We start from the raw sequence: 27847 nt of genomic DNA, 5'->3' as shown, positions 1-27847 counted from the left end.
CAAAATTTGAGGGCTACTGCTGTAGAGTCCATTGACCAATTCACACGACGGGCCTGCTCACACCACCATTGGCAAAGCTTTTCCCTAATAAATTGATCATGCGCTTGGCTAGTAGAGATACGGAACTTTCTGAGCTGTTGTTACTTAGCATTTTCTCCTTATGAGCTTTAAAAAAGGCCTAGCATCCCCCTTCTTCCTTCTTGACTGACACATATATCTTAATAAAATGCAGGTAGAGAGCTACTTCAGCAAAGATCGCCCATGCTTAACAAGCTGTGGTGCACTTAGCAGGTATACTTCAGCTTCCTTTGAGAGCTTTGAAGTAGAACAAGAGTTGCTTTAAGTTGGACAGCTCTACATCACTGCAGTGTGTTAGTACTGCATGAACACTACGTATCTCGTATAAGAATAGATTCTAAACTGATTGCATAAGACTGGCAGTAACAGGGTGTCTTCGTGTACTTTGAAAGTAAAGCTAAGGCTCCAGCAAATGCTCTGCTACCTGTAAAAGATACCAAGCCCTGTCTTTTTGGGCTGTGAAGAGGCAGTGCTATTCACTGGACAGCACAGTATAGGAATGATACCAAAGACTTAAACAATTTAGTTAGCATACGAAGAACAGACCCTTTTGTGCAAACTTTGTACAGATAAGTTTAGAAGATACTGCATCACATAAACTGAAATATGCATTAGTTTTCCTGGAAAAGGGCTGGCTGTGGTCACTGGCTGTATTGGGTTATGTTGATGTTTACTTTTATATAAAAAATGTACTGAGATATAGCACCTTGGAGGAGCCTCTGGGTCTCCTGATAATGACCGATATGCAAACTTGAGACTTGGCATTGTTTACATACCAAACAGCAAAGTCAATGAAATGCCCCAAACAGGTGCCTTAAGGCTGACCTCCCTCTTTCTAATGTTAAAAACCACACCTCCGAGCTAGAAAAGCCCCCAACCCAAATAAGCCCCCAACTCTCTGGGCGTGAGTAGTGAATTAAAACAGAACTGTATCTTTAAGATGAAGTAAGATACTAACCAATAGTTAGCTAACTTTGTTAACTGTTTAAATACTTGTCATGATTTCAACTGGGTGTGCATGCTAGGAGGAAAAATCCCCTCATGCACCCAGCGCTGCAAATAAACGAATATTGGCTTTCTAAACTATCATTTGGTTTGGAGAGTTTTCTTGGTTACAATTTTCGGTAACAGGAAGAACTCTTCTTTGCTATAGAGGCCCCAGCCGTGCACTTCCTGCTCCGTCTCAAACCATGTGGGAATAGGGGAAAGTCTAGCAAGAAACAATATCTAAAAGCTGGAGTATCTCAAACCAGCAGTTTTGTTTTGCAGTTCCAGTAAATTCTGTGACATAGCCCGCTGGAGCTGCTGGTGGAAAACTGTTTGCTGTCGGTCTCACTTGGGCAGACTTGCCTCCTGCTTTTCCAAACAGGAAAATATCCTGACAGACTCTTCAGGCTCTCAGCACCTTGTGACAGGTCCTTTCCTTACAGTCCATGCAACCCCCCGCCTTCCCTTGCTTTCCATCAATATTCATGGGCACAGCAATGCCAACCAGGTTTGCCATTGACCACAGACAGGTTCACAGTGTTTGTAGTGCCTCGTCCGTTTCCTGACACGGTCTCACTGACATGGTTTAAATCGGCCTGAAGATTTTGGTATTCTCTTGGATCTCACGCCAGAGGCCAGTGGGATTAGTTGCCCCAGACCGTGTTTGCAAACATGCCAAGCCATGGACTGATGCTATGAGACGCAGGCGGGACAGTTTTATAGTGAGTTTTGGGGGCAGATGCTTTTTCTCTGAGCCTTGTCTGTGTGTCTCTAGCCTGTGTGAGCTCTTTGTGATGGAGGCTGCCTATTGCTGTTTATGAACACGGCACTGGTGAAGTAATTCCAATGGAATAAATGGGTCAGAGATCGCGGTGCTGTACCAGATACCTGAACGCGCTTGGTGCATAGGCAACAATGCCTGTTAGAAGTAGTTGCTGTCATTTATAAATGCAATAGGAAAAGCTAAAAAACGATTGTAGCATTTGAAATGTAAAGGGTTAAATTAGGCATCCTCAGCCAACGTTGCTTGTTTGCTTTATTTTTTTTCTCAGGATTGATTGAGGGAAAGAATGCTTTTGAAGCCTTTGTTCGAATTAAAGATTGAAAAAGAGCAGAAAACAGGTGAGAATGGCTACAACTGCTTGAGTTCTTGTTCCGGAAGTGTGATCATGTTTCCTTGAAAGGAATGAGAAATAAATGCCTCTGAAAGGGCTAAGATAACAACAGCAAAATAAACAAACTGAGTTTCTGCACCAGGTGTTGGCTGTAGCCAGTAACTTTGGTACTGTAGAAAAGGGCAGAGCTCATTGTCCATCATCCAAACAAAGATCTGACTATCTTGTACTAGCTTGTTCTGGGATGTTTAAAGCTTTGCTTTTCCCTGTGCTTTTAGCTGTTTGTTTATAGAAATGCTGCAAAAGATTCTGCTTTGTTTGGACAGGCCATGCTCTTAATGTGCAAAGGAAAGAGGAGAGTGATAAGAAGGAGAAGAAATGAAGGGGGAATGAAAGAACTTGGAAGAGAAGAATCTCTTTCTCTGCCTTGTTATGGGATCGGAATCTTGGTGAGGCATCTGTAACAGCAGCAGAAAAGCATGACAATTAAGGTCTAAGAAAATGGTGGAAATTGTGCTTTTTCTCCTTTCCTCCCCTTTATTTCCTCTTGACATCCTGCTTGAATTTTCCTTCTGACTTGTTCCACATGAAGGATGCTGGAAAGAGGTGATGGTAAACAGAACCTGTTTCTACAGTTGTAGGTTCACCAGTTAAGTGTAGGTTTGGCACATGCTTCTAGATCCTTTGACTTGAGAGTCCATGCTGTTCTCATTCAGTAGCTGTGCTCTAACACCATGTGAAGGTGGATGCATACAGCTTATTATTTCAGCTAATTGAGCATTTTTATTTTTAGGTACTATTTTTTGTCACGGGTTGGGTTGGAATCTTATCCCTTGGACAGTTTCAAATATAGGCATTTACCTGATAATCTCTGTATGTTTCCCCTGCATGGTATTCTTATGTAAATAGCAAATACTGTTACTTAATAATGAGCAATAAGTTCAACAGTTGCCATAATAAGCTGGTGAGTGTTGCAAAAATGAAGAAAATCCTGCAACCATTGTGGCTTTGTTTCTGGATAATAATTTTGTCATTGGGGAAGCTAGAGAGACAAAATTCCTCAAGATGTTGTAGCAGCTGGCAAGGTCTCCATGGTTACATTGGCTAGAGATCTGGGAAACCACCAAGGGTAGTTCATTGCTTGACAGTAAAATGTCGTAGGGGAATGCTCCTCGGATCATCTCAAGATGATCTTAAAGAGAAGCTTTAATTAAAAAAGGAGAGAGAGAAGAGGAAACAAGGTTTGTTTAGGGGAAAATATTTAAAATCGAATGCAGGCAATGACAAAGATGTGTCTAGGACATCTTTTATCACAGGTTTGTGACTGCAATTTTTATGTGAGCTGTTGTCTCTGCTTATTTCATGTATTTGTGTGGCCTGACAAGATCAGGGAAATAATCTTGTCTGAATGCAAGTAAACTGTCACAGAACTAGTAGCTATCCAGATAAGATTGTTCCCTCATGCATCATGGGGCATGAAATGTGCCCTGCTTCATGCTCATGGATGGGAAGGTTCTGTGAGAACTCAAGATGTTGCGCTTCTCAAAAAATTATAGTCTGTCTTAATGCCAGGCTTAAGCAAAATATTTTCTTAATAAAAAAAGAATAGCAAGCTGCAGCTGTTTTTAGGTGGGATTGTGGATCAGAATCTGTATGTAAGGTTTTCTTTGTGAGAATTCTAAGAACAAAGGGAAAATGGCCCCTTTTTAAAAGGCATTGTGATTTTTATCAGCATTGTGGTTAAAATTCAGTATAATGCAGTGAACTGCCTCTTTTCTTCTCTAATGCATAAACGTTAGAAAAAGTCATTTTGAGCATCACCTGGTTAAGCTTGAGTTTCGGGCAGAGCTTTGTGCATATGCCTGTGCCTATGCATCCAGATTAAATACCTGCGTTTTGCAGCTCTGCTGCAGAGTTTCAAGGTCCAAGTCACAATCTGGTGCCGCATGAGAGGAATACTAAGAGAGATCTTTCTCCAAAGGAGATGTAAGCAGCAGTTGAAGATAATCTCACAGCTTGAGCAGTCTGGGATGTTTTTAGTGAAACAGAAAATACTGATTTGCCCAAAATGATACTTTGTCTACTTTGGTGATGTTCTGGAGGGATAAAGGTTTCTGAAACTTAGGGCTGTCAAACTTCAGCCAGCTGAAGAATATCAGACTCTATGATGGGCTGGGCTGGGATTAGGGAGACCCAGACTCTGAATCAGGCATCCATCCTATGTGAGTCCCTGAAGCATTGTGCAGCTGGCTATTTTAAATACGAGTCTTTTGGTATTTCTTGTCAGAGTTGATCCATCTTGGACAACTGTAAATCAGCGGCTTATGGGGCCTGGCTTTGTATTTCATGGTAGAGCATCCATCCAGCTGGGACGCAGGAGCCTGAAAGCCCCCTCCCCCTGATGAGGGGACATCTCACTGTCATGGAGATGGCCATGGAGCAGAGCTGGGAAAAGCCGCAGTTAAGCGACTCGAATCTCTTTTGTTGCAATTCTTGCGCCTGGCTCACCCTGGGGAATTCAGACCCTCAGGAAGATGGTGACGGGCTCCTCCATCAGCAGTGGCTCTTCAGAGTCGCTCAACCTGTTTCCTGCAAAACAGTTTCCAGATCACTAGATTTCTACTCAAAGGCAGTGATACCTTTTTGCTAGAGCTAAGCAGGTAGAGGAAGAATACTGTGCTTGTGCTGTGCTTGGAGAAGAATCAAATACCATTCTGGTAGCTAATTAAAAATAAATGATGTTTTGCTTTCATCAGTGTTTCACCTTTAAAAAGACACTTAGCCCTTAACCAGGTCACTGTTTCTGACCTTTATAGTAAATGGAGCAATCCTGTGTTGTCTGAGAGATTGAATACATGACCTGTTCATTCGTTTCTGTCAACTCAGTTAAAAAAATAAACCCTCCATAGGTGTATTGCATCTTCAGATGAAATTCTGCGTGGCTGACTTGTGGAAACGGCAGCTGTTAGCGCACTGACCTTTCCTTGAGTGTTACACGTGCCATGCACGCTGTTTTCCTCTCCTCATCAGAGGGATTGGCAGGGGAGGGGAGGGAGCTGAAATGGGAAGAGAGGGATCTTCTCACCTCCTCCCTGGTCTGCCATATTCTCCACAGTCTGTGATCTATCAGAGCCCGAAAACGGCCCCAGGGATTCCTGGGCTCTGAGGAATGACTCAGCCTTTGGACTCCGGTGGCATTAGAGGAACAATAACCCGAGTAAGGCTTTGTGAAATTAAGTAATGCTTGACTTTGAATCCACTTGTTCAGCTTCAAAGGCCGCGAGTTGGAGCTGACCTAAATCCGAAAGGTTCTGCTTGGCGTTGACTGGTGCTGTCTGCTGCCAGCAGCTGAGGTTCTTCTTACAGTGGTTAAGGGGCTTAAGTTCTTTGCTGTGAATTTTTCACCCGCCACTGGTATGTATTCAACAGAGAGGACTGGGGTCAAATACTTGTCTAGGGATGTGTGTGATAAGCATTTATCCATCACTAAGAATTTTCTGACTTAGGTTTAGACCTCATCAATAGTCACGATACATACATTTAAAACCGGGAAGTTAATATTTCTGTTACAACCTGGACACAGGCTTATTTTAGTAGTTTTACAGTGCCTGGGCAGTGGAAGGAAAATGCTGGTCTAGTTATATCCTGATTTTATTGCTCTGAAACACTTAATTACCTTTATCTTCCCCACTGTACTTACCCAGCGCTCTTAACTAAGCACTTTAAAATGAAGTAGTGTAAGTATTCCTCTTGGTGTGCTCAATCCACCAAATGTTGCTGACAAGTTTGTTTCCTTGTGTTTTGTTGCCTGTCCATTTCCTACCAAACAGATTACACATGGGGCAGGCCCTTTCCATCTCCAAGCTCAGAGAGCTCCTCATCCGGGACTGGGGATCAGAGGCAGTATGATAGAGCAAACTAAAAGAGATATCTAAACAGGTTTTTTTTATTTTCTGACTTTATTTTCAGAGCCTCGTTCTGAAAATCATTAAAGTGAAATGAAACCTCATATTTATTCTTTTCTGTGACTCAGAGGGAATAATAAATATTCATACAGAAAATTATTAGTCCCATTCAATATTGGTAATGTCTCAGCTGAATGCGAGTCCAAGCTTGCTTGCTTTCCTCTGCATAGTGGTATCTGAGTCTGCTTGTCAAGATCGCTCAAGCATTTTCATTTAACAACTCCCCTGCTACTTCAGAGATCTTAACATCAGTGGATAGTTTTGACCTCTTTTGCTCTCTTTCTGCTGCGTGCTGTAGTTTTTGAGGCCTTTCTTGTATGTATGGAAAGGTCGCAAGTTTGTTGTATGATGCTGGGGAGGATGGCCATTGCTGCTGGTGTGGGCCTCCCTGGACTCAGCAGTGCATCTCGTTGCATTGATGACAGCTTGCCTAACATTGCTTTTTCCATTTCTGCTGTTCTGGCTTCCTTCCAGGTCCAGAAGCAGAAGTACTGGAACCGTCTGAGCAAGGTGATAGGGCTGTGAGTATTACTGGTGCTTATGAGAGCTCTCCCCTCGGGAGACCTTCTGGGCAGATCCCTTAGCTCTTCTTTGCAGGAGAAGTGGAACTTTCCATACTGCCTGTGTGTGTCTGACCATCCCGGTAATGAGCTTTTCTCTGGAGATGAAGTGGCCTTCAGGTTTGTTTTGGAGAGGGATGATTCTCTTTTCCATTTGGCAGCAGTGCTAAGGGCAACGGCCGATCCCAAAAGGACTGGCCACTTACTGATCTTGCTGCTCTTGCAGCTGGAGCTGTATTGTGGCAGGGATTCAGTGACATTTCAGTCACTTGCATCTGGTGGAAACCAAAGGCGTATTTTTTTCTCACTCCACAAATTTGCAGGCAGGTAAGGACTGCAGTCGTTATCTTAACAGAATTCCTGTTCAGTGAAAAATCAGTCAAGAAAAGTCCATTTCTGATATAAAATGGGTAGAGGTGCCCCATCCCTAGAGGGCACTTGTTTTTCTGGACCAGGAGAGACTATTTTGGATGTTCTTTCTGGAAGTGATCAATACAGAGCAGATACGTTCTACCATCAATAGTGGGTGTGTATGCGCTGGGAAAGGGAAATGTTAAACAGATGCCGCTCACTCCCACAGAAGGGTTTACAAAAGGGAGAAAAAGGGATAAGCCTCTCGGGCAGGAATCTGGGAAACATGACAGACTGCACTATAGATTGTCTTTCAACCATACCTTCCTTGTTTTTAATAATTCAAGTGGTTTACCTTTGTTTCAAAAAAGCAAGTAGATTCTTGTGGTTGTTTTAAAAACATCTAAAGTTATTGATAACAACTTGTCTGCTTTTCTTGTGTGCTGAATGTCACTAATGTGGCAATTACACCTAAGCAGGACAAACTAAACTGTGAGTTGGAAAGGCTTGAGTTTAACTCTATAGCTCCTAACTAGCAGCAGGGGCTTATGGAGTACAGGCTCATTGAATGACATTTTGCAAATGTTTGTTTTGATATTCCTAATTAGAATTAGCATATTATTGGCAGTCAACCCTGTGTAACATTTGGAGCGTGATCGCATAACTTCCCTTTGGTGTTTTGTTGTGCATCGTGTATGGGAGTTCTGCCAGGAAAAGAAGCAGTCTGAATTGAGGCCCAGTGTCTAATGTCTGCCTTTCATTAGCTCAACCTGGTAATTTCTCTGGGCGTTATTTCTTTTTCTGATGTCATACAGTCAAGTTCATCTAGCAGAGGTGTAAAGCCAGCTTGTAATACTACTGGTGGTAGCATTGGGTTACTGGACAGACGGGCAAGGAGTTTCTGTATAAGCATGTAATACAGACAACATTCAGTGCTGTTTTATCAGTTCTCACAGGTCTTGTTACAAAATGTTGCCCTGCTTTATTAAAGCATTCTATCCCAGACCTGAGAAAAGACAAGACATCGTGGGACTTGCATGCAATGATGTAGAGGGTTGCCATTTCTCAGTAAAACACAGGTTTTTCAAGTTGTTTGCTGTTTTCTAAGTCTTACTAGTCGTCTTGTTGATTGATTATTTTTTTAATTATTTTTTTTTTTAGTTAAACAAACTAATTTCATAATCTCACATGCATTTTGGCAAAGATTCAGATCCCAGTTTTTGATGTGAAAAACTAGGCTGAATAATAGGCAGGATGGTTCAAGGAAACATGACGGGAACGAAATGTTCTGAGGAACATGAAGGAACTGTGAGCAGCCTAATATTAGAGTGGCCACCGTGGGGTCTACGTGTGCATGTAGCTGGCACATGGAGCTTCTCCATAGCCAGTCTCACCCTACAGAACAGGAGAGCTCCTATTTTTAGTTTTGCTGGGAGAAGCTGAAGGGACAGAGTAGATTAAGTGCTTAAATACCAGTTCTAGACCCTGTTCTCCAAATCCTCCCTTCATCAGCAATCTTGTCTTGTTAGCACTGGATTTTCTGGTCTCTTTGCATGACCTGTGAAAAGCGGTTGTGTAACAAGAAATGTAGATTAAGGACCTCATTCATCATTAATATAGCTGGCATATGGTTAGCTGCAAAGTTGGTTTAATGAACCTCATCACTGACTCTTGAGCACTCCAGAGTGATGTAGAAGGGTGTCCCATTAGCTATTGATGCTGATTCAGTATCTTTCATTGAAATCTGTATTAAAGCATGTTTACGTAGAACAAGAAATTTGTGCAGCGTACTGTTCAGAATAGACTTTGTCTTGCCTGTTTGTTGAACTCATTATTTGGGGTGTCGGTGGATTAAGCCCCAAGCCACAGGGGAAATAGATAGAGCAAGAAGTGCAAGAAGAATTAAGAAAAGCGATGCTTTCCAGTCCTGGCCTAAGTCAACCTCTCCAATTATAGCTCAGTAATGAGTTTATTAAAAAAGATGGATGAGAGCAGTAAGTTGTGAGAAGGCAATTGTTTTTTGTAACTGACCTTAGCTAAGTGTAATTTGAATAGAGATACATAATGTTAACTCGGAGGATTTAATTTTGGTTGGGATGATCATGGTTTGAGCACTCCACGCTGTCTTAATTCAAGATACTAATATATTCCATATTCTCTTAAGGGCCTTGGACATAAAGTTTTGCTAACAGATGTGCAACAGATTGAGTTGGGAACAATCTAAGAGTAGTCAAAAGAGCTTCTTTGATTGTAATTTATAACAGGCATATAGTTTCAAATTTAAAAATGTATAAGTCTGTGTGACTTCTAATGCTTGTGATTCACAGGCAGTTACCACCAGTTCCCATTAATGGGGAATTATGATGATTTACATAATGCTAATATCTATTCATTATTTAAATCCTTAATTATGTGTGCAGCCGTGTGATGCAGTAAAATAATAAAAGGATAATAAATGCAGAAAGTAATGGTTCTTTCAAGCAACTTAGAACTCAGGTGGCCATTACATTAAAAGAAAGAAGATAAGAATCATAGTTGTGAATCATAGTTGTACCACATCTTGTGGTCTTGTGACGGTTACTGGAAAAGGGAGGACTTTTGTTAATACTGCCTTAAGATTTGGGTCCTGGTTCTACTGCTGACTTTTGCAATATAGCTCCAGATCTCCATTTTGTTTCTCTTATTTGATACGAAAACTTTCTCGATCCATCTGAAAACTGGTTGTTCCTTGGAAAATCAAATCCTAACTTGTTCTTCCCCTGTTAGAACTGCCTACTCGGAGAGTTCAAAAGTACATTGGTAGGTTTTCCTGGTCTATGATTCTTTTTTTGCTGCTTCAGATTTCTGAATGAACCTCACAGGCTAGAGGGTGTTCATTCCTGGTCTGTGGTGACCTTTTTCATTAGTTTTATATAAGGTTGGTTGATCCTGTGGGCACCCGCTCACAACTGATCACTTTATTATTTTCCTATTAACTGATTCTTCATTAATACAAGTCTATGTTGTACTGGAATTCTAATCTCAGTTCATATCTATGCTGAATTTTCATACCAGCTGGAGCTTGAAAATTGAATTGTATTTATCCTAGGTGTATTTTGTGACAGCAGAGTTGAACTGACCATTGTTGGTTTGTTGTGGGTGGTGGGTTGGGTGGGGGTTTTGGGTGGTTTGGTTGGTTTGGGGTTTTTTTGGGGGGCAGGGGGTCAGTTAACAGACAAGAATATTTCTGAGAACAATTACTGGAATATTGATCTCCTGCTACATTAGTACAGGGGTGCTGTTCCAGGATAAGAAACAGGAGATAAGATATTAAGATTGGATGGTGAAAAAGAGCTCTCTTAGGCAATGGAGGAGATGGCTCAAGAGTTGCCTATCAATTTTCAACACTTCCATTTAACTCCAAAACATAACAATTGACAAGTCTGTGCTTGTCAAAGATTAACAATCGAAATCCTGTCTTCAGACACAAAGCTACTATTGCAATTAAACAGATTAATAGCTTCCAGCTTGTTAACGATACACAAAAGGGTTGTGTAATTGGTACTGCCTTCAAAATTCAGGAATCTGACATGTCACTGATGTCAAATGGATAACTGCTGTTGGCATTCCTGAAATGGGATCGTTACCTTCTTATCATGCTGCACAGCTGAGAAAGATGGCTATGTGTCATTTTGTGTGTTGGTCAGGCAGTTACGTCTACTGTGCTTGTCCGGACTGGCAGTTGCTACTGGGTCTGGTTCCTCTCTAGGTCTGGAGGAATACATGTTGTACTAGCAGTAGGGGTGGTCTGTGGCGTCCTTTTGGTACCAGAATATACAGTCGCTTGCGCAGGCGTTGTTCTCTTCGGGGCTCTTCTTCACTGAAATGGCACAAGGGAAGATTTGGCTTTGCTAGATCATTCCCAAGTACAAAGTTTCACAGCATTGATTTGCTTGGGTGGTCCCAAAGAGACAAGAAAGTTTTGCTGTTCAGTGACAAGCTCTGTCTTTACACGAGATTATTACCACAGGCAGGGACATTTGATTATTTGCATGCAAGAAATGCTTGCTTTAGTATGCTGTGATTTGGGAGCATATGCTGTGGAGGGGTAGGAGGATGTAGCAATGGCACTTCTCTTAACGAAACGTTTATCCCTGAATGCATGCCTGTCATAGGTTTAGCTGGCACTGCTAATTTCATCAGATGCGTTCACGCTTTGCTATTAACCTCCGTGTGTCTGGATTAGGTCTCAAGATACAGGAATGAGTCACCTGAGTTCGATTTGCACAAGTCTGCAGCATTACGGTAGACTGCAGCGAACATCCTGAGGACAGTCTCTCTTTGGCTTTCAACGAGAAAGCAAGATGCAGTATTTGGTCCCATCTCTCGGCTGCTTCTGGCCTCCTCCATCATAAATGGAGTCTTACCGATAGGTGCTAATTCCTGGCAGCTACAGAGACAGCAGCTGGGGCATGACTTTCCAGAGACCCTGCAGAATTTGGGAAAGTCCTTGCCTCATAGTCCTTTTACAATGCTAATGCCATTAGTTACCATTTGTTCCACTTGGCTAGAGACTGTGGCCACCAAAACCCGTGTATGAGAGAATGCTCAGAACCATGCGTGCTTGCAAACAAGTGTCAGCTGGAAGCTCCAGTAAAGCTGTTTTTACAAAGTTTTCTTGAATGTGGCTTCACTGACACAGCTAAATCCCTCCCTACTCATTTTTAGAAGAGAATCCACTGCTTTACTGTAGGTAATCATATATAATGCATGATGGTGTCTGCCCCACGCAGTGGAGGTGTAGAGACTGTGTTTTGGCCTGCATGACTCTCAAAGCTGGCAGAGTATATTGCTTATCTGCAGCTGGGCTTTTGGGTGCTGCCATCTTGTTAACAGCATTGATGGTGCTGAATGGGATACACCGCGCCTGGAAGTTTTTGAGAGGTAAAGAGGAACTGAAAGGGGTGTAAATTTAGCTTGTTTTACCTCAATGAAAGAGATAGAAAGACATCTCTAGAAATCTCTCCCACTCTGACAGCTTTATAGGTCTGTGCTTCTGGCGGGGCTGCATGAATAACCTGTGAATTGACCCTAAAGCTGGGTGGCAAGTACAGTATAAAGAACATAGGCGATGGGTGTGCAATGCCTCTGTACAACAGATAATGCAGAAGCCCTGTAGTTGAGAGGCTGTTGAATGTTGCAGCAGAACCCCCCAAATTCCTGTGACTAATCTTTTTATGCCATGGCTGTTGTGTATTAGATCTTTTTTAGAGCCCTCCCGGAGTCACTTGGAGAAACAGATGCCATAGACAGCTTCTGTTGGTTTGATCACATCTCAGTAGGCAACAGAAAGTACTGGGCAATTCTTACTAGAAAATGGTCTAAGAGCCTGTAAAACTTGCCTGTTGCAAATAAGGCTTTACAGTGAGAAAGGGAACAAAGACTACCTTACTGCATGCAATAATGCTCTGAAACTATCCTCTGTGAGGTGAAAAAAACCTGCATATGTATCCCCGCTGAAGTCTTATTAGAGAAGACTGCTTGCAACTGGCGTGGCTGCAGCAAATTTCCAGTGTACTTTCGCATAACCCTCTGCTTTATTGTGCTTGCATCGGCTGCCAGAAAGCTTGACAGAAGATTTGATGACTGATATTTCTGTTTTATTCAAACATTTTATTTTATGCTTGCTCCAATCAGCCGTTGAGGAATGGATTAAGATTCAAGCACCATAGGATTGCTTGGATGGAAATAGGAGTTCAATAAATGTCATCTTTCGTGGCACTAAATTGACTGTTTAAAGGGCTAGGCCTTTGGTTCAACCCTTCATTGGACCTTGGGTTTTGCTGATTGAAACCTTTGCTGAGGACTTAGTATGGAGAGCATATGTAGTGGCTAAAGCTTTCTGATTGCCCGGGGCTGTTTATAGAAGCCTGTGTCCTATTTTGAAGAGATTTCTGCACCAACCACACTGAAGTCCTGATGTCCTTCATGGAGCCTTGAGCTGCCTTGTGTCACAGAAATAGCCTCCTAATACATTTAGGTTCTGAAAGCAAAACTTCACAGCAATTCAAGGATCAGAGCCCAAAAACGTTATTAAAAAAAGCTGCCGGCTGTATGCAAGCACCAAAGGTGTTGCCTCTTTAAGTATTATTGGCTTTCTTTTCCCCTAAGGCCTTCAGGGAAGTGTAGCTGGGACTCCTCTCATGTCCGGGACTGACCCAGTTTGAGTAACTGTCTTTGCTTTGCACTTAGCCCTCTTGGATTCTTTCTAACTTCCCTTAGGTTTTCATGTGCATAGCACTCGCTAGGCGACTGGGAGATCTAGTCAATCCTTCCTCAGCTTGAGAGGGGGATTTAAACCCCTGATTTTGCCACTCCGGAAAATGCCTTCATGAATAAACTGTTCTGTCTGAAGTTTCTTCACCTGTGATAAGTTATGCTCTCAACCCAAGCCCACTCAAAATATTTCCCTCGATTTTTTTGTATTGTGGTGGGGAGTTCACCTCAAACATCCTGACGGATGAGGATGTTTGCCCCAGCTTCCCCACAAACTTCTAGATTCTTTTTTCCCCTCTATTCACTCTGCCACAGTGAACTTTTAGAGATTGAGCCAGAGGATATTCAGCTTTGCCTTGGGGCCTCATGCCTATTTCCACTGCAGCATAAGATGATTTTAAAGGTCATTTCACCATGATGCTGTGGCCTGCATTGTCCTCCAGGCATAAAGATAAGGCGTAAACAATGAAGTCCATTTGCAACCCATTTAAAGGTTACAGGGCTCTTTATCTTGTGAATGAGAGAAAAAGATGCTAACGCTTCTGGCTGCAGATGTCAAAGAGAAGATCCTTTTTCATAAGGAGATATGGCCTTCACAGCGTAAGCCCTGAAGAGGAACTTGCCATTTGTGCTTAATTTTTCGCAGCCATTTACTGCAGCAGTGGAGAAAATGAGAAGGGATTGTCTTGATGGGATCCTTCCCTGAGTCTCAGCTCCTGAGTTGTGGAAAAGAAAAATACGTTGAGCCTCCATCATGTGCTGAGGTTAGTCTAAGAATGTAAGTCTCTCCACGAATGTCTTGATCCTTTGTTTTTCCAATAAGCTATAAGGTTGATGCTTTCGAGCTATATAGACCTTGCTGCTTAAGTCCTTTGTGCCTATGCGGTAAATTTGACGTGGATGCTTTGAGGTAGCCGGGCTGTAGCAGTGCATTATCTCTTACTGGGGTGCCCGTGGAGGATCGGGTGGTGAGCTGGGGGCTTACCTCATCCATTGCTGCATGCTTAACTGGGAGTGCTTTAGCTAGCGGTGGGAATGTTTCTGCATTGCTCCTCTCATCCTTCTATTAACAGAGAGACATGAAAAGCCATTCAAATCTCTGACACCTCCAGAGGGTGATTCAGCGCACCTTTTATTCCTCTTTCTCTGCATTGGTTCTCATTTAAGAGCTTTTAACTAGGCACCTGTAGTGACGTGGGACAAGTCCAGGTCTGAGTGTTCTCCCTTTTCATGGGACCTCTGCAAGGCTGCTTATGTAAACAGTCTTTGCGCTCTGCAGGCCTCCTGTGCGCCATCTTGCAGAGTCCTGTGCCCTTCCCTCCCAATTCCTAGTCACTCTCTCTGTTGCCAGTCAGGCTTGTATTTCTTGCAAAATATATGTTCTACTGAGCAGTGCTCGTTTTACCTGTTGGCACAAGGATCATTCCAAATTGCCTGAAAAATACTTGGCACCCTAATGATCAAACTTTGTAATGAGATTACTGCTTCCACAGACAAGCTGCTGTTAGATCACTTCCCAAGATCTTGCACAATATTCACAGAACATAGCAAAGACAGGGCGGCCAACTGCAATAACAGAACTGCCTGGATGAATATTCCGTTCCATTGGCAAATCTGAAACTCCCACCAGGATTAGAGTCTTTTATAAAAGCACCGAGAAGGGAAACATATTGCTTGTAGTGGAGAAGCAGAAGTGGGAACCTAAAGCAATGAAAAATTCCAGGCAGTATTTTTGTGAACCTTTATTTTGCAAATATTTTTAGCAAGTGAAATGAGGTTACCTCTGCAAGCTCCTCTTGCTGTTCAGGCTGGGATCTGGGGAGTGGAGCTTGTGGGATTGACAGTTGGCTATGTTAAGACGCTGCCAGCTCAGTTTACTGCAGAATATCAGCAACTAAACCATCCTCTACTCATTCCTCGTTGTTCATTATTTACTGATTTCTCAAACAAAAGAGAGGTCAGTTCTTGGAAACCAGGCTACAGAGTTGCACTGGTGCCACACTATATGTAATAACAGTTCATCATCTTGCCCCTTGGCATCAGGAAATGTTTTACGAAGTAGACAGTAACATCATTCCTTGTTCATCTACTCCCTTCTAAGAGAAGCTGAGACATTGGAAAGCAATGCTGGGTTTTTATGCAATTACAAAACAACCAGAGGATCCAGGGAGCTTTCCTGTTATGATAAGTGTAGGAAACCCATCCTTGTTCCTTCTCCTGACCTCCTGCCCCCTGTCAGCAGGGGAACCTGTGCCTCCCAAACTGTCTTTGCCTGTACTAGTTTGCCAGGGAAAATGGCACTATTCAGCAGCACTTTTATGTTCCTCAAATATATCATTATAATCCTGTTCATCCAGTTACTTGCAAATACAATCCGATAACTAGAGAGAGTGTGTATTCTAGAAAGTCCTGATCCTGATGTGAAAACTAGGGCTATGGAATAGGTGTGCACTGGCTTAAGAAAGAAAGCATAGTTTGCTATGTTGCCGTTCCTGAAAAAATATTTAAAACTGGAGCTCCCAGTATTTACTCTGAACAGAAGTGTGAAGATGTTACATTTGAAAAAAATAGAACACAACTTAAAAACTGAACAAGTTAAAATCTGGAGGAAGTGGATCATCAGAATGTAAAGCATTCCCATTACTCAAAGCTGTGTCTAAAAAACGTTGTCAAGAGCTGCTGTGCAAGCTAATAAAACACAGTGAGTAAATGTTGGAAAATGTAGAGAGATGTATTTGTAGGGTGAGAAATGCACTGCAGTGGAGTACATTTTGGAAGGCTTAATTTGAGCCGTACATAATGCAAGGTTCTTCATTAATTATAATTACCTGAAGACTGGACCTTGTTCAATTTCTCTAATAAGAGATTCGTAGAAGGTAGGCTTTTAAGTTCTTATTTAGGTACTTAAATATGTAATATGAAAATTGGTGAAAAATTGAAGATACAGGAAATGACAACAAAAACTGGACTGAGGGCTGGAGAAAATGCCTGGTGGTGAGAGATTTCAAGAACTCCATCTGCTCAGTTTACAAAAAAGATTTGGAGGTGACCTGATTGTAGTCGAAGGACCTTTTTGGGAAGAAGAAACCAGGCAGTAAGAAGATTCTTTAATCTCACAGAATTGATCACAGTAATACCTACATCCTGTCTTCCCAGGACCATTACGTGGTAGAATTACAACGGACTGGGAAATTTCTGATGAGAAGGTTTTGAATTGAAACCAGAAGGTACCAGTTTTGAAAATACTTTTGACGGGAACAGTTTCTCAAGCTCTGAATAGAGTTTCAACCCAAAACTAGTGAGTCTTCAGGAGGGCAAATAGAAGTAAGGTAATTGTGTGGGGTGTGGAAAGCAAAGTTACGTCCTGTCATAGCACATAATTCATGGGAGTTTTCCTACTGCCTTATGAAAGGGAGTGTGTCATCAGCTGAGCTACCTGCTTCTCTGGGAAATAGCTCTTTTTCCCCCTTTCTTTTTCCCTTTTATTTTCTCCCTCTCCTTTTCTATCTCTATCTATTCCTTTGCCATGAAGAACACCTTCTCACAAAAACGATTTTTCCCAAAACAAAAGCACCCTTTCAAAAATATCTGTGCTCTCCAGATACAGGACAGAAGATCCCTAAATTCAAGAAGGTCCCAAAGGTAGGGAAACTCTTTTCTGCATTGCTGTAGAGAAAATGCCAAGGTAGCTCTTCATGCCGGTTGTTGCACTGCGGTTTGAGTAGCCAGATTTCACTACTCCTGATACAAGCTGCTGTCTGTGAGGCCCCTGAAGCAGATGTGATAACGTGATGCAACCCTCGCCCAGTGATTTTTTTTTTTTTGTTAGCTCAAACTACCAGTTGCACTCTACATGGGACAGTGCTCTTTAGAGAAAAATCTCCTATTCAGGCAGCTTCTTCAGCATTTTATTTATGCACCAATGTTTCAGCAATCATCTTGCTTCTGCCACAGTGTAAATAAGGCATCTTTCTTGTAAATAAAATATTGATCGATCTAACAGGAAAGACTTGGATGTATATCGCATAGCAGCTCTAACTGAGAATCGAATGTCTGTGAGAACAGAAGTAAATAAAAATTACATGGTATTTGTATAAAAAGAAAGGTGTAACGTTCTGTGAGAGCAAAGACCATCCTTGGGAGAAGACTGGCAGCAAACCTAGTTATTTAGTGTGTAGAACAGTGCGTGCAAAACAGGACAGATTTGGATCTAAATATCAACTTAGTGTCTCATTTCAGGAGGGTTTTGAGCAATAAGGCTTGTCATCTGTAAGCGAACAGCTATCATGGGATGATAATTTTTGATGAGAATTTACGAATTATGATTTTTTCCCTTTTGACACTATGAGTTAGAACAGATTAATCTTGTTTCTTACTACAATAAACAAGGAATGTTTCTTTGTCAGTTTTACAGGTTTTGCTGATGTACCGTAACTTTCTTCTCCCTATGGAAAGATGTTCCAAAAGGGTAGTTAGTCTGTTTGTTAGGGCACCCCAAAATCAAAGAACTCTGTGCTGTGTTTATAGTTTTGTTCTCAAAACCTTGCGCATTAAAGCACAGTGAGTATCTGGGGTTTAGTCACTCTAGTCTGGTGAAGCTAAAGTAGCTGTGAAGGGTCCGGTTGCGTTTATTCAGTAGTGTAGGGCTGGTGGCAGAGGATCAGGCTGGGCTAACCACGTACAAAGTCACCCTCTGCTCCCAGTAGGTTTTGCAGTTTGTTGAGGAACTTTCAGTTCAGACAGTTTTGCTGCTAGCAGGGAAAAATTGCCAGTTTCTACAGGCCTATGCTTGCTGGTTTGCCCAGCTGCAGCTGTGGTGCTTCTTGCGCTCTAAAGGAATAAAGGAATAGGATAAGGATTTCAGCAGAGCTACATCATTACAGCAAGATATGCCAATTGTTCTGGTGTGCTGGAATTTTTCAAGGAGCCTAAGGGAATTAAGAGCCCAAAGGCCAGTGGAGAGAGTAAAAATAGGGTACTTAGATCGAGAAGTTTCAAAAGTTTGTGTTTAAGAGATTTTTCTTTTCATCAAACATGGCACATCTGCCTGGCTTTCTCCTTGTTGATCATCCTGAGGCATTATTGTCCGCAGTGCTGAGCTCAACTAGCTCAATCCAAAGGGGATTGTTTTGCAAGACAGATGCGTTGGCACTGCAGACAAAATAAACACTAGTTTTGCCTCCAAAATGGACGTTATCATTACTGAGCAGGACATCACAGGAGGCTTTGACAGCACAGAACAGTGACCAGAGTTGCTACAGTCTGCTTCTTTCCAAAAGATTCAGGAAAAAAATTGCCCCCAGCAGCAGCCAGTTGGGTCAACAATGAAAGATTCAAGCTCCTCATCAGGCTGTGGCACTGCTGTGCTTAGACCACAGCAAGCACAGCCTTCACCATTGAGAGGATGAAGCTGCGTTGTTTTATCTTGTGCTTGCTACAGGCTACCTACCCTCCCGGTACGGTTTTCCCAGTTCAGTTTGGACAAAGCAATTTGGTGGATCCGATTGCTCAGTTTGCTGTTTTCCCTGTATAATTCCTTTGTTGCAAGTATTTCTGTTTGGCAGCATCTGTAACCCTTGGTGCTTAAAAATCTGTAAACCCAACTTCCTAATGCCCCCAGTTCCTCGATTCCCTGCAATGTTTATGCTTCAGGAAAAGGGTTGGCCTGATTTATAAATGCCAGCTTGCATCCTCGACATCATCTGGGAGTCCTCAGCACCTCTTTCAAAGGAGTCTTAGTTGAGACTATTACTGCCTTGGCAAATCTGGTTTTACCAGAGAAATGTGTTTCCTCCTAAGTGCCAGATGCATTTTAAGGAAGGATGCATTTTAAATTGCACATGGTTAAGGTGTATATAAGGAATTGAGGATCAGGCAGTATAAGTGGGTTCAGCTCCACTGCCTTGGTAAATTTGTGTCTGTTTATCTTAAATGAGAATCTAGCTCACGGATTTGCAGCAGAACAATAGGATGGCTTTTTCTTGTTTGTTATTTGTTTTCGCTGCAAAACAGTTCTGGAAATTGTTCAGAAATAAATACCTTTGCATCATCACAAGTTCTGCATTTTGAACGTGTGTTAAAATAAAGTTGCTGTGAGATCACAGGGCAGTTGAAAGAGACCTTTGCAAGTGAAATGATCAAATGATCTCTGGAGGGCTTTTTTTTTTTTTTTTTAATTAAACTCCATTTTTACTTAACCACAACAAGAAGAAAAGAATATTATACTAGAAAGAGGATGAGTACATGGGGTCTAATCCTACTGGAATCATCCCTGGCATTTTTCCTTCCTTGATTAAGCTTTTTTTGCTTTCCTGTGTACATTTTGAAAGAATTTAAAGATGGTTTCTCTATAGTTTTTTTTTTTTTTTCTTGGGAATGTAGCTCAAAGATGTGGCAGGAAATTTTCTTTATGCCTTAGCAATACCCAGTTGCCTGCAGTCCTTTCTTTTATTGCTGTCTTCCTGGGGAAAGTTGCTGGTTTGGTTTTGGTTGGTTGTAAGTATCCTTCCTTCTGAATGTCCAAACTAATCTCCTATCCAAGTTTGTCAGCTTGTCTTTAAAGTAGTCATCTCTGGAATTTCAGTGTTGTTATGTGAGTTTGAAAAAAGTTTTACTGGAAATTTTTTTTTTAAGATTTTTGAAAAACAGTGTAGTAGGAAACTTTGTGTTTTTCTAGCAGTTTTCTTTCATCTTCTGTATCAGCCTCACTTCCAGAGCTGATGATAATTGATTGCAGTCTCCTCTGTTTCTTACATAGCCTTAAGAAAGCATACTGGCATTCCTGGACCTCATTACAGGATCCACATCAAGGCCTGGGTGACCTTGTCAGCTCTACCTACGTTGTAGAGACACTCTAGACTGCCTGGGAGACCAGAGTTGCACAAAAGAGAAGGATGACTCCTGGAGGGAATGCTTCCATCCCGTGCTTTTGCATCTCCAGACAGGAACGACAGCCTGGGATGTCTGGAACTGTACTTGTGGCCAGGGCAGCTGTTTCTGATTTTGGGCAAGTGGCTTAGGAGAGTGTGAGTGTGCACCACTGAGTGCCTTGGTATAGCTGCAATGACTGGCTGGGTTTACTTCTTTCCATGGGAGCCTCAGGTTGTCCCTTAAGTCTTTGTTCTTCCATGTTGCATCACCCCATAAATCAGGAGAAACCATACTACTTTATCAGCCTCTTACATTAAATAGATTTAAAAGGGATTCTGGAGTACTGCTGGTGGTGGTCAATGCTGTAGGACAGAGGATTGCATTTCATTTGCATTTCAAACCCTTCTTGGGAAGGAAGGTGGAAGGAGCCAGTCAAACCTGAAGCCATTAGGTTCTGTGTGGGGGGTAAGATCTGCATCTCCAGAAAAGAAACCTAGACATTTACACAGGCTTGGGAGTAGCAGCATTGAACTATTTTGCCAAGCACAGATATTATTCATGCTGTCAGCAAGGCAGTCTTTACTTTCTCTGGAGGTGATCTCAAGTGAGGTGGGGTTTCCTGCCACAATGAAAGATAGGACATGGTGATTACTCTATAGAAGGATATTTATAATTCTCTGCTTTAAAAGCCTGTTGGGACTACATCTGCTTTAGTGACTGCAGAGTGCTCAGGTTCTCTGGTGATGAGGAGCATGTAGCTAGAAAAACTAAATAACACTTTAAAGCTCAAGTCGCAAAGGTCTAACAGCATAAAAAATGGCTGTGTGTCCTGAGTAAAAATGTCCTAAAGGGAGGCCAGATGTTTAACTTCCTTCTCTGTTGTCTATATTTATTTTCCTGATAGGAACAGGCTAAATGTTAAGAACAAACTCAGACAGTGACAATGCCCATATTGCAATGAGCGTTTACTGAAATACTTAAAAATAGTCTACACAGCTTTTATGAGAGAGGATTTTTCCCTTAAACGTCATGTTTTCCCATATTCTCTTCTAGAAGGGCTTTCCTTGGACTCACCTTTTGTAACCTCTGATAACATCTCAGCCCTAAGATGCACAGACTCCTCTATCCCCACTGTCCCAAGCTGACCTGCATATGTCCAGGAGTGTACATTCCGAAGTGACCTTCTTGTTGCCCCTCACTACAAGAAGGACATTGAGGTGCTGGAGCGTGTCCAGAGAAGGGTGACGAAGCTGGTGAGGGGTCTGGAGCACAAGTCTGATGAGGAGCGGCTGAGGGAGCTGGGGTTGTTCAGTCTGGAGAAGAGGAGGCTGAGGAGAGACCTCATCGCTCTCTACAACTACCTGAAAGGGGGTTGCAGAGAGGTGGGTGTTGGTCTCTTCTCCCAAGTGACTAGCGACAGGACAAGAGGAAATGGCCTCAAGTTGCGCCGGGGGGGTTCAGGCTGGATATTAGGAAAAATGTCTTTCCTGAGAGAGTGGTGAAGCACTGGAACAGGCTGCCCAGGGAGGTGGTGGAGTCACCATCCCTGAAGGTGTTCAAGGAACGTGTGGATGTGGCATTGTGGGACATGGTTTAATGGGCATGGTGGTGGTGGGTTGATGGTTGGACTTGATGATCTTACAGGTCTTTTCCAACCTTAGTGATTCTGTGACACCCTGCCTCAGGCTGGGGCAGGTTGTGGTGTAACAGGTGAGCGTGTAGAAGCAGGCTGTTTGTTTTAGAGTGTGAGAAAATGACTCTGAAATGACCACGGGGTAAATTTGCCTCCTTGAGCTGGTACTGCTTTACTTCCAATAACCTGTGTTCAGAGTGCACAGCTTTTTAAAAACAAAAGCAGCTTGACTTTTCAAAGGTTATTACATTAATATGTCCATGGCTTTCCATCCAGTCCCGCCTTCTCTCCTTCTCTGGCACCTTCTTTGAACTTGCAAACGTATTGCCAAATTATATTCTGGTTTTGCATGGTGAGAGAAAGGGATGTCAACAGTTACTTACTGAGGGCTAGTGGAGGCTGCCTGTATATGTCTTATTTCTTTGCTGGTGGGCAATTATCTTTATTGCACAAGACTTCTCTCCAGCTGTGAGACACAATCCAAGCAGGGAAAATGGGGTCTGATTCCTCATGGTGTGTCAGCCGTTTGCTTCCTTTCCAGTAGCATGCTGTTTTCTATGAAGAATTCTGTATTCATGCAGACCTGTTTTTTAACACTAAACCAAAGCTGCGTGTTCTCAAAGCTCCTTTCTTCATAAGCCAATTTAATAACTATTTTGATTGTTGACAATTACACACTGTAAATTTGGAACACATCTAACCCATTAGAGAGGCCGCATTGCTGAGGGGTGTCTTGAGGAACTCAGAACAGTCTTTTTGTGAGAGCTGGGATTGCACTGGGAAGCTTTATAAATAAAGCATTTGAATATAATCAGACTTTTAGTGTACATTTACTTATGTTATAGCTTCTCTGATTTCCAAGTGCTGGTGATAGTTCAAGGCATAAAGCCAGGTTTATAAAAGAACTTGCTTAGTATTTCAGAGTTTCAGTGAGACTTGATGTAAGGGTCTAGGGATCGGTCAGCTTAGGGTCAGTAGGGGAGCTTGGACGTGGATAACATCCATGAGCGTGACCCGCAAGAAACAGCGAATCTTTTGAATGTGCTTTTTTACGTATGCATCAGTTTTAATGTCTTTAGCTAAGTGCTTCATTTCTACAGATTGAGGAACATGGAGCGTCATGCATATGAACCCCGAGCCTTTGGAGGCAGAAAGGTTCGCAGAGAACATAAGAGCATGGCTTGTTGTTGTTTATTGTGCTGTTAATACGGTTCACAACTTCATGGGCTCCAGCTATTTGTTCCAAGTTAGTACTAGCTATTGGGTATGAGTGCCACGTGGAGTTTACTGATCCTGGTTTTGCTGTTGGGGAAGGAGGTATCCTGGAGCCATTTTGTTGGATCTGTGAAGCACCAGCCCACTGGTGCTGGCTGTGACACTGAAGACATGAAGCATGTGCTTGCTTCCAGCCCTCTCTGCACATTCCTGTTCTGGTGGTTGCATAGGTGAGTGTTTAAGGTGTGTTGTAATCTGGATAGAGATCAGACCTTTCCTTCAAAATGCATAAAGATGTTGTTCCTCCTCGGATAGGAACGTTGGAACTGAGCAGAAATACAGATCTAAACAGCGGCAAAACAGGAGAGTTGAGATACCAGCTCAACTTGGCAATGAAGTCTTCAGCAGTAGGTGGGAAACAGAAGACACACAACAACTTTGCTAGCTCAGGTTTAATGAGCTAGCTGATTGCATTCCATCTCAAGCTCTGAACATCTGAACATTTGATCTCTACTGTGACTGTGCTATCAGTTGCTGAACATCAGTCATGCTGTGTTTTTAATGAATGTCACATCATAAGTGATAGTTCTAAAAAAAAATAAAGCTGCTCAGGGTGGAGAGATTTAGGTTGGTTAACACTCCAATTGGACAGCCTCTTGTTATTTGTCTGGGACGCTGGGATGGTATAGATACTTATTTTTGTTTCTTTATTCATGGAAGTACTTTTTCTGTCCCTCTGTAAAGTGTTGTTTTGGGTCCTTATCTTGTAAAACATGAAAGCAGTAGATACCTGATGAAGCAGGAGGAGTGTGTCAAGGGCAGATGGTGAGATAAACTGGATAAAAACTTGTTAATGAGGAGATAATAGTATTCTGGGAAAGGTTGAAAAAGAAGGTTGAGAAATCAAAGCTTCTTTCACATTATGTAGTAATTTGGAAATATTAAGGAATTTCCTTGTACTTGGTTGCCCTGCCACACACCTCCCTCATCAGTAGTTCTTTATTTCAGAACATCTTTACACAGGTCTTACAGAGAATGTAGGGTGACTGTGGCACTAACTCCCAGGTTGTGAATTAAAGCTGTTTTAAAACACCAATGGTTTCCAAAGGACGTATTTTTAAACTTCTGTGTTTTGTTGGTGGTGTTTTTTTTCTAAATTTCAGGCATTTGAAGAAAGGCAATAACTCTTTAATTTTCAAAAATCTTTTCAGTAAAAATAAAATTTCTGGGTTTAGCTGCTAGGAAAAAAAGTAAAAATAAAACCAGAAAATGAAAAGCCATTAGGCTGGGATCATTTTAATACCAAGCTTGATCAGTTTTTTTCCCCCTGTACTTTCATTAAGTACACAAGGCCCCTTTTCAAACTTAATTATTGTCTAGTGAGGTAGAGACTGTTCCGCAATGTAAAGGATGCAAAATCTTTGCTGTGTAGCATAACTATCATGTAGTCATTGTTAGGTAAACCCCAGATAATTGCTGGGTCTGTTTAAGATCTGCATTTTAAGTGTCATTGTAATAACTAGGAAAGAGCCTGAGTTAGCATAACTTTGTGGCAGGGGTGTTCTACCATTGCAGAAAAATTAAGTAAAATAGTCCCACTTGTGTATTGCTGCTATGAGAAGAATATCATTAAGTGCTGTCATTCATTCAGAAGTGTTTCTGTAATGAGTCCTTTAACAAAGGTTGCAGAAGTGGCTAAAGGAAAATAAAAGGACCCTTTGTTCCACTGAGGAAACTGCAGACAGTTACTTTTGTGGTGCTGGTGAAACAATAATACCCTATTAGAAAAAGAAGTGGATTTCAGGCTAGAGGATTAATTAAAAAATAAATAAAAAGGAGGTGAATTGCAAAGGCAGTCATTTTCCAACTCTTCAGCTTCTAAAGGGAATCTCCTCCTTGTTGCAAGATAAAGCCCACATGGATGCTGGCCTTGTAGTGGTAGGCAGTACGCTCCCTGCCCATCCTGGTTTTGGCACAAGTCTGAAGACACCGGAGTAGCAAGTTAGCTATCAGAGGATTATGGGGTGGGGCAAGCTATTACTGGGGCTTATGATCAGCATGCCATTGACTCTGACGGGTATCAGCCCTTCTCCCAAACCTCCTGTGTTGGCTAGGGCAAACAATGACAAGGGAGATGGCAGTAACTGAAAACGTGCCTTGGAAGCATCTGTTTTAGCTGTAGACCTTTCGTGTGCAGAATGGCACTGACATTTCAATGTCCTCAGGCCATTTATTGCAAGTGGGCAGGCATTGCACATGGCTGAATTGGACTGTTTTTAGAACGGCTCAGCTGTCAGGTTGCTTGAGTGAAAGTTGTTATGCAGAGTGGCAGGGCACATCTGGACTTGCAATGTGTGGGTATTATACTTGTCTTGCTGTCCCTGGCTATTACGCCTCTCACCTTGACGTTGCTGCGCCACCGCTGAGAAGCTGCAGCTCTTGTGAAGCTACCTGAAATGATTGGATTTTACCATTTAGCGCATTAAAGCAAATCAGTGCTGATTTTTGGTTTGCCATAATATGCTGGGCTGCAAACCACTGTGGAGCTTCTCTGTAGGCAGCCCAGTAATTTCTGGAAGTAGTGTCTTCTGGGAGGAGCAACAACTGCTCCAACCACCACTAGCATCTAACACTCTGTCACTCTTGCTAAATTTGCTGTGGTTGTGTATTTTTTTTATATTGTAAAGGGAAGCTAAGAAAGTTGAAATACTTCTCACGATGAACTAAGTAGTTTAAGCTGGTACTCTTTGCATGCAGTGAAGCAGTTGGCACGGTGTTGGTGAGTGTGTAACTTACGCTGTGTACCTGCACCGCAGGTGTGTGAGGGACATCACTGTGTAATCTTACTGGCTCAGTATTAAGTTCAGTGGAAGCAAAGTTCATTACTGCATGTTTTGAAAACACTGTCTAAATATGATAGTTCAGTGGCTGGATGCCAAAGCTAAATACAGTTAGAAATGTTATGTGCAAACCTACCCTAACTATTGGAAAAACTTACCTAAGAACATGGTTAGCTCTTTATCACCCACATAATTTGATCAGGATGTTCTGAAAAACGTGCTGTTGTCCAGCATCAAAAAATGAAGGATTATTGGTCAGCCCAAGTATTCAAGAGACCAAATGAAGTGGCCATAAATGCATTTTCTGTTCTTCCCTTGCTTATCTCCCTTAAAAATGTGATTCTGTATCATCTTTGGCTGGGGATTGAAATGGAAAAGATTAGGAAAAACCTTTCCAGAGGACAAAATACTGGGAGGTTTGATCTACTCATAACGTCTGTGCACTTTCAGATGCAAGATACACCCAGTAGATGGGACACCCTTCCAAAAGCTGGCGGGCAAAATGGTCCAGGGGATCCTGCCAGGATCACGCTGTTCCGGCTGGGCATGAACAGGCTTCCCTTCACCCAAGCGCTTGTCTCCTGCAGGTTTTGCGATACGCTGCTGCTGTCCCTGCACGAAAGAGCTTAACAGTGACAGTGCTGTAGGCAGGGTCTCATCTCCCCCTCCCCAAGGCTTTTGCTCAGGTAGCTCACAGCAAGATGAACCAGTGAAGAAGACCTTCAGAAAAGAAGCAGTTGGCAGACCTGTGTTGGAGAGAGGCTCCCAGTTGTACTTGTGCTGAATGGGCTGCTGTGGCTACGGGACATCGGCGGGTCTGTAAGGCTTCCTGACGGCTGGCTCAGAGACTGCTGGCAGCCTCCTGTGCTCTTCCAGAGGGAGCTTTCCTCCATGCTGCTCTGTCTCCTCTTGCGCCCCTTCCTCAGCTGAAGCTCAGTTGGCAGGCACCGAGGTGTGGCTGTTGATGCACTGCGGTGTAGGAACCTGGCTGTGGGTAGCTCAAAAGCAGCATTTCTCTGCGATAGAGAAGTAGATTGAGAACAACCTCAGATATGTCTTTTTACTGTGGTTTTCTAAGGTTTTCTTCTTTGAAGGAAACATTGAAAATTCCTACCAGCAGTCAGCAAAATTACTGATCTCTGGTTTTGATGAACCAAATGGGCATAAATTAGTGAAAGCGTATGCCCTATGTTTCAGAGAGCTTCCTGAGCCTGCCTTGTGAGATAGGATTACATTTTTCATCTGGCATTTGGGAGGGCAGGAGGAGCTTAACCAGACTTTTCCAGTGTAGTGGTTTTACCCCATCAAGTACACCCATATTTAGCAATTTGCTCTATGAAGTATAACGATGCTTTCTACGGCACTTCAGTGTTTCTAGATGATGTTTGGACTGTGCAATCAGACTGTGATTAGATGGTTTACAGTTCAGAATGACTCTGACAGCTGCAATTTTGTGGCTGTAGTGACAGCAGCAAAGGTAGTTCTCAGCAACGCCTTTTCTGACAGCGTGATCTTACGACGAGTACCTGAACTGTGGCCAAAGGCCTTGAAGGAAGAACTTGTGCATCTGGCTGCATGCTTTGGTACAGTCTGTCAGTGACTGTGGGCGTTTGTCAGACCTGCATCTGTATAATGGCTCTGGTTACCTGCTGTATCACTTGGCAGTCAAGTCTCCTTTTCTTGCATACCCTCTTTATCAACCAAGATAGATTTGGCCTGAGAGCAGGATGAGTAAAGCCCTGTCACACCCCCTGTGCCAAAAACACCAGCAGATTCCTACTAAAAAATGCAGTTAGTCATTTCGTGCTTGGAAGAATACCACTCAGTAATTTAGTTCACTTTTGTCCCGTTATCAGCAGCATCAAGGGCGATATAATAGTAGCCTGACTGCTTTCTTCCAATTTTTCTGTGAAAGGATATCCTCAAAATTTTAACCTTGTAACGTTAAGAAGCAAGCGTATGATTTCCATTCAGGGAC

The sequence above is a fragment of the Gavia stellata genome, chromosome 5 (genome assembly GCF_030936135.1).
Source record: "Gavia stellata isolate bGavSte3 chromosome 5, bGavSte3.hap2, whole genome shotgun sequence".
Taxonomy (NCBI): domain Eukaryota; kingdom Metazoa; phylum Chordata; class Aves; order Gaviiformes; family Gaviidae; genus Gavia; species Gavia stellata.
Note: the sequence above shows the minus strand (reverse complement) of the source record.